This window comes from Gracilinanus agilis, chromosome 3 (assembly GCF_016433145.1).
Source record: "Gracilinanus agilis isolate LMUSP501 chromosome 3, AgileGrace, whole genome shotgun sequence".
Classification (NCBI taxonomy): Eukaryota; Metazoa; Chordata; class Mammalia; order Didelphimorphia; family Didelphidae; genus Gracilinanus; species Gracilinanus agilis.
The window spans coordinates 10,502,724-10,510,917 of NC_058132.1; the positions used below are offsets into that span (position 1 = coordinate 10,502,724).

Genomic DNA, 8,194 nt, shown 5'->3' on the forward strand with positions numbered 1-8,194 from the left:
AAACTTCTCTGGGGAGACGCTGGGGCTGAAGCTGGCCTGTCCATCGCTGCCCATCGCTCAGGCCAGAGGACCCCGCGGGGGTGGGGGTGGAGCAACTGGAGAGGGAGATTTCGGGAGAGTCCAGAAGGACCTGGGAGGCTGGGGATGGGGGGAAGAGCTGGGGTCTAGCTGGAGGGAGGAGCAGGGAAAGGGAGCAAACCCGGTGGACTGTGGGGCTTCTGAATCCGGATGAGGGACTCAGTTTACCTAGATCCCAATGGGCAGGGAGGAACGGGAGGCCCGGGTCCTTAAGGGTGGATGAGGGGCTAGCATGGTCTGGGGCCCTGGGGGGGAAGGGAAGCAGGGGACGCCTGGGCCCCTGGGGTGGAGGGGAACACAAGGGGGCGGGAAGCCTGGGCCCCTAAAGGGTGGATAGGGATGACAGGACACCTTGGTCCCGGGGGTGGTGGTGGGGAGGGGGAGACACAGGGTCGTAAGACGCCTGGGTCCCGGGGTCTGGGCTGGGGGTCACACTTGTCGCAGGACGCCAGGGACCGAAGAAGGAGGCGGACCAGCAGGGGGGACTCACCTGGCGGAGGCCGAGAGAGGGATAAGAAAGAGGAAATGGAAAGAAAGCCCCTGGCGGGGATGCTGGGAAATGTAGTCCGAGGAGCAAGAGCGCTTTCTGCGCATGCTCAGAAGCATCCACGACCCCGCCTCCGACGGGCGGGGCTGGCCCAACATCCCTGGGTAATTTGGAGTACCCAAGGCTGAGGGAGGCAGATTGTCCAAAAGGTCTGGAGCAGCAGGGGCTCATTTGCGTTCTCTGGAGAACTGTCTTCGCTAGGGTCAAGGACAACCTCTGGGTACAAGGGGAAAGAGCCCTGGCCGAGTCCGAGAGCCTGGGTTCAAATCCTCCCCCTAACCCCGTGTCCTCCCTGGGTGACCTTGGGTCATTCCCTGAGCCTCAGTTTCGTCCTTTGTAAAATGAGGATCTCAAACTAGGTGGCCTCCCATGGTGCCCTTCTGCAGTCCTGGGACCCTCCCTGGTACCTGGGGCTATTGGAAGGAGCTGGAGCTGAAGCCTGGAGAAATAATGGTGGTGGTGGGGATCTCCTTCCCTCTCCAACTGTCCATCCTGGGCTCACCTTCCAAAACTTGGGCCTCACTATAGCACCCCTCACCCCACAAACTCCAGTGGCTCTCCAGGATCAAATCTACAATCCTCAGGCAAATGAAATCATATTATAGAGCCCTTTGCACAGTGCCTGGCACGTAGTAGGCACTAAATACATGCCTCCTCCCTTCCTTTCCCTCTTTTTGCCATTTAAAGCCCTTCCACAGCTGGCTCTGTCCTCCCTTTCCAGTCTTCTAATACCTCACTCTTTTCTACAGATGACACTGTCCAGCCACCCTGGTCTTCTCTTCGAGTTCCTCTCCCTTATCCCATCTTTGCTGGCTCTCCCTTTGCACCTCTGGCTTCCTGCTTCAAGACCGCTTAAGCATCATCCTCTTCCAGAAGGAGGCTCCACACTAGTGCCTATATCTTGGTGACCCTCCGACGTCCTCCAGTGGATCTTGATGCCCAGAGCCTTAAGTGAACCAGCATCAGAGAAAGGTGTAAGGGATTATGAGTGGACCAGAGTGGACAGAAGGTTCCCTGGCCCTGACATGACTCATTCACCACCTTTTTCTATTGTCCCCGTTTTAAACTAGTGGAGTGAGGTTCCAGGAGTCTGGGAAAGCTTTGCTTACTAGCCCAATGCCAATAGTATGCCTATCCTTTGAGCTCGCGTTGGCTAATTCAAATAGTACAGGTAGACAGGTAGTCCAATGGATAGAGTCCTAGGTCTACAGTCAGGAAGACCTGAATTCAGATTCAGTCTTAGACACTTACTGTATAACTCCAGGCAAGATACGTATTTGCCTCACTTTCCTCAACTATAGCAGCACCTAATACCTAGAGCCATGATGGGGCTCACATGAGATATTTGTGAAGAACTCGGGGCGCTGTTATAAGAAATGATGAACAGGATGATTTCAGAAAGAGCTGGAAAGATCTGTGTGAACTGATGCAGAGTGAAAGAAGCAGAACCAGGAGAACGTTGTGCACAGTAGCTGCAATAATGTGGAATGATCAACTGTGATGGACTTAGCTACTCTCAGCAGAACAATGATCCAGGACAATCCTGATGGACTTATGACAAAGAATGCTACCCACCTCCAAAGAAAGAACTGTTGGAGTTGGATGCAGATCAAACAGACTATTTTTCACATTTGTTTATTTAGTTTTATTTTGAGGTTTTGGTTTCATATGAATATTCTCTTACAACAATGACTGTATGGATGTATGTTTTGCATAGTAATACATGTAAAAGCCAAAACAAATTTCTTACCATCTCTGAGAGGAAAAGGAAGGGAGGGAGACAATTTGGATCTCATAATTTAGGAAGACATATGTTGAAAATTGTTATTAGGAAAATAAATTATCTTTGAATTAAAAAAAACTCAGGACAGTGCCTGACATACAATAGACCTATATAATAAATACATATTCCTTTTTCCCCTCCTCCTCCCCAGTGTTTATTAAGTACCTATTATGAATATGGTATGGTAAAGCAGGGAGAGACTCATTTCAGAACACTGGCCAGAGGCTTTTTTAATGCCACAGCAACTCCTGAATCCATTGAAGTTAGGGAAGGAGCTGTGGGTCTGTGTGGTGGTGGGAACATGCAGCCTGCTACAGCATAAACTCAGAGATTTTTTTAAAAAAAAGTTTATTTTAAACAAAATTCAAGAAATATAAACAGGTAACCCGAATATAGCATTGATCTAAAAATGAAACTGTAAAATTCAAACTATTTACATTCTGATTTTAAAAACAAAATACCATATAAACTTTAATAAAGTTAACAATCTTTTTTTCTGTACCTGCAATTTCTTCTCAGTCTCTGCATATATAACTTTTCTATGATCATCCTTGAGTTTTATAAAATGTCAAAGAATATGAGATCATGGGCTAAAAGACAAGAGCTGAAGACTGCTACTAGTATCTATGTTAGAAGACCCTAGAGGAGGTCTTCGACTTCATTTCTACATTGTTTTTTCCCTACAGTTTCAGCTTTTATGATTTCCATATTTTATTTCAAAGTCTGACAATGAGTCTTCCATCATTCTTTATAACTTCTCCTGATTGTCTCACCCACTCTTTTTTACCCCACATGAATTCTCTTATGGCTTTGGAAAGTAGAAAGTATGCTACGTTATTTCAAAGAATGAAAGAAATCACTTCTGAATGGCAAGTTCTGGTTATCTGTTTATGGAGGGGGGGCTTATTAATGATCTCATTTCTCCTCCTGAGACTAATCTATCATTACCCACTTCCTGTGTGGTACATTGGGACATTTTCCATTTATGTAGATGTTGATGCATTTAAATCTGCATATTTATTGATATAAAGATGTAATTTCCTTAACTTCTCTTGCATTGTGCTCTAACTTTTCTAAGTCCTTGCAAATCCATTAACAGGATAGGTGAGAAAGAGGGCCAAGAATTCTCTCCCCCATTAGACTTGGAGGAGGAAAAACCAAATATGGAGGTGACTTGCAAGTTGAAGAGGGGCTGTAATGAAAATAATGCCTGGAGATTCCTAAAGATGCACACACTGGAGATCAGAGGACCAAATCAGATAAAGGACCATTTTAGAGTTGTGACTACAGTAATACACAATTTAGAACACAGTGCTTGGGATATTGCTGACATTGAAGGCTACAATACATAGAAAATGTAAGAATTTACTTCAACTAAAGAAAATCCTACTGCCTACTGAGTGTGAAATCTTTCCCCCACTCCCCCTTGTATTTTTCTCAAGTGTGTAGGAACACAATTCTGTGTGGCTGGGTCATGAAGAATATTAGGCAATTTTCCTATGGATGCTATTAATGCTGTTTATATCATGCTTTCCACTTTAAAAAAGATATTTCCAGAACTGATCTCACTGTTACCTCACAACCATTTTGGGAGACATGGGTGCATCTAGATTTATCAAACTTGATTTGTAGATGAGGAAATTGAGGCCCTGGAAGATTAAGTATTTTGCTAATGGTACCCCCATTTAGAAAGCATCAGGAGAAGGAAATGAACTCAGGTCTTCCTGAATCTAGTCCAGCTCTATACTTAACACAGAGCATTGCCTCTTTCAATATGTCTTCCTATAATTGGATAGTCATGGTAAGAATATCCATAATTTTCTAACAGAGAATCCTTGATCTAGCACAGTGTATAATTAGAATTTTGTAACCCAGGGTTCCATTTCCCAGAATCCCACTTTCACCCTTATGTTACATCCTTACACTGTTGCAGTCTCATACCAGAGGAGGAAGGTTACCCAAGCAGCTTGGTTACTGTGTGATGGCTTATAATCTCATCTGGGAGGCGGGAAGGATTTTCCAATGGAGCTTTGTAACTCTTGGATGGTTTTTTATATTTGTAACTCTTCAGCTTCCTCTACCTTTCCACCAGAATGATCTAGATTCTTGGTGACATTTTAGACCCAAAAGGTTTTCATCATCAGTACAGAGAGGGGGTCGGCAACCTTTTTGGCTGTGAGAGCCATAAACGCCACATTTTTTAAAATATAATTTTGTGAGAGCCGTACAGTGCTCACAGTGCCGCTCCTGTAACAGCGCTTGAAAAAAAATTGACTTTATGGCTCCTGCAGAAAGAGCCCTATCTGGCCCTCAAAAGAGCCAGATATGGCTTGAGAGCCATACGTTGCCAACCCCTGGTACAGAGGGTTTTTGTTTTTTTCCTGAGCTCCTCTGCCACATTTTGGAATGATGGCAGTAATAGCCTTTGTTAGCAATATCTTTGGCAAGGTTGAATGATTGGCTAGATCTGTAGAACTTGTGACAAGTATCCATGAGTTTCGTGGCTTTTTTTTAATGTCACACAGGATGTGGCTATAGACTCACGTGAATCATAATGATAGTGAGTTTGTTTGCTATTGTCATTAAGTGGGTTCTTGTGATTTGGGGGATTTTGGTACTTCTTTGAATGTGCATTAGCTATTGTACTACAATTTTATAAAGCTGTTACTTAGTGAAAATTATGTACATTTCCACTGTGGATCATGGCCAAGTTAGAAAGGAAATGGATCTCATTTTGGGGTGAGAAACCTTTGTATTCTGCCTCTCCTTGGCTGACACAGTGCGTCACTGATTGTCATCTACATATTTTTGATTTAAAAATTTTTTTTTATTATTGTTTTTCCTTGTATGTCCAATAGAGTATTTGATTTTTCTTTCTTCTCTTATTTGTTGTATTTGAAGCACATTACCAGTATTAATTTTTTTTTTATTTTGCAATAAGGTAAGTTTAAAATGTCCATTAGCCCTAATGTCAATGCATACCCAAAAGCTTTAGACTATGGAAACCTGCCATTGATTGTTTAACATTATGGGACTTTTATTAATGATCGTGTCTGATTCCAGGAGAAGTGATCACAAAAGAACCTGCACAGTGCTAATGGCAAAAGGTCAAAGAGACCAACCAATCCTTGTGGGATTAATGAGATTCTGTGCCAAGACAGGGGACTTGAACTTATTTTGGGGTTCGAGAAAGTAGCTGTTTGCGAAATCAGATGCAGTATTCCCTCATGCCAGATCCACACTTCTACCAAGTACCTCACTTTGGCAACCATTCTGGCTCCCCAATCCCTAAAAAGCAAAGGTAAAATCAGACCAGGGAATGCTATTTCCCATCTGCTTCAAAATCTAGTCCCTTTTCTTTCATAGTGTGGTAATTTTCTGTAGTCCTGGCTGCTGATTGGGTAAGTGCATAATTGCTACTACAGGCTTATGGGACATAAATCACTTTAAGTGGGCCCTGATTCAAGGACCTGTTATAAGTTTATTTTTCCTCACTTAGAATTTCTACACATAAGACTCTGATATTTTATATTTCATCCAGAAGTTAATTTTTCTCTTTCATTTGGATTTTTGATGTTTTTTATTTCTTTTTACAATTGATTCATATACCTCATAACTCAGCTATGTATCCTGGGTGACCCATGTGTTTGTCAACACTCTATTCAGGGGGATTATATTATTATTCTATAAATCCAAAGTTTAAATTATTTTGAGAGTAATTTTATGATAAGAAACTTGCTACCTCCCTGAATCCAGAAAATGAACTGTTTGGAGAAGGTGCCATGAAGATGCCTGCAGAGATCACACAGTACACCAAAAGATCCAGAGTGAACTTTGGGATGTGGTGATTTGAACACATTTGTTTTGAATGTATACTCTTATGCCAAAGGGGGACTACCCCCCAATTGGCTTTTTGTCAATGTAGCAATCATTGGTTTTGTTCTTTTTCTCTTTTATTTACCTCTTATCCCCAAATTATTGTAATTTCCCCTTTGAAACTACAATATTGTATATACCTTTAGTTAAAAATCTTTAGATCTTTTAAGTTGGTTATGTGTACTGATTCCATGGGGAAACTAGGCATGTGAATCTGGGAGATTCCTACATGCTTGTTTTCCATTGGAATCACAGGGGGGACTGTGTAATTAGAATTTTGTACCCCAGGACTCCATTTCCCAGAACCCCACTTTCATCCTTACATTACATCTTTATATTTTGGAGATAAGGTTTCTGTAATCTTGCCCTCTTTGCTCTCTTTTCCCACAAAAGCAGTTGGGAAATCTGCCTTTACTCAGACTTTACTCTTGTCTTTCTATTTCCTCTACTTCAAGTGATTATTAATAAATCTTATAAAATTTAATACTTGAAATTAGGTATTAATTTTAATCTTACAACAGAGAGCTGACCAGAGTGCCTCCCACCTACCTTTTGATTTTTTTTCTTTATGCTTCTTATCACACATTTTCCATCCTGGACAAATTGGCCTACAATGTGTTCTCCATGCATCTTCTCAGTTTTGATTACATGCCTTTGCATAAGTGGTATCCTCCATTTAGAAAGCATTCTCTCCCTATCTCCCTCTCTTATCTTAGCTTCTTTCAAAGCATGGACCATAAGCCACTTCTATAAGTCTTTCCAGATTCCCTCCATTATTAGTTTTCTTCCTCTTAAAATTTGTGTATCTTTTGTTTCCTTATCTACATGTAGTAGCAGTGTCTGGTACATAAATATTATGTGTTGAACAAAGGTTCTTTCAATTGAAAATGCAGTTTCAAAAGGGGAAATACTTTCCCCACAATCAGCAAAATTGTGAAACTTCTCTCCTTCCTAGGATGAATTTTTGTATGGTAAATATGAAAGGAGTACTAATTAATGGAGTTTCACACAACTTGAACTCTCTCAAAGCCAGCAAGATTTGTGCTCCCTGTAAAGCCCTTTCCAAATTGACAATCTTTGATTTTCTGCTTCTATGCTCATTATCTCTCCCACCTCACTGATCCCTCTGGGAAATCCTAGCTCTCTGGAGAGCTCAACTCAAGGATTACATCCTATAGGAGGTCTTTCCTGTTCTCTTCTGTGGTTAAGTTTGGTTCTAGCCCCAGAAATCACAATGTATATAGTTATCTGTGTACATATTGTTCTTCCCAAATATAAGTTCACTGAGATCAGGATTGCATTATTTCTGCTTTTTTATTCCCAGTGTCTAGCATAAAGCAGGCCAGTAAATGCTCATTTAAGTGATTTGGATTGAATTCATTACATTATAAGGCTTCTCTTCAATACAGATTTTCTGATGTCTAACATGGTCTATACTTCAACTGAAGGCCTCTCCACATCATTTATGTTTCTAAAAGTTTTGTTCAGTATGAATTTTCTGGTGTCTACTAAGTTCTAACTTCCACCTAAAAGTCTTTCCACATTTTCAACCAGGCATGCTACAACACAGGCAGGGCACAGACGATTATGTTTTATTGATAAGCAAATTAAGGGACAAAGATGACCAATGGCACATTGTGCCCAAGGGCTATGCTGGGATAAGAACTGAGATCTCATGTGGCTGCTCATCTAGTGTGTTCCTTCCACCACATTACCTACTGGGCCCTTCAACCTTCAGCTCAGGGAGAAGCCAAAGGTGTCCAAGGTACAGATAATATCTGTGGAGTCAGCCCTTCACGCCCCCAAAAGAAGGCCATATAGATGTAGTACAAGCTACAGTTATCATTCTCAGGCAGGCCCAACAAAAGTACCACCTGGAGTACTCAAAGAACTTGCAAATACAACAGAGA

The 8,194-nt window shown here is 41.9% G+C and overlaps 1 pseudogene; it reads right to left on the reverse strand.

Moving 5' to 3' along the window:
- The window catches only part of LOC123240730, a 98,329-nt pseudogene that overhangs the window by 34,088 nt on the left and 56,047 nt on the right, over positions 1–8,194 (reverse strand).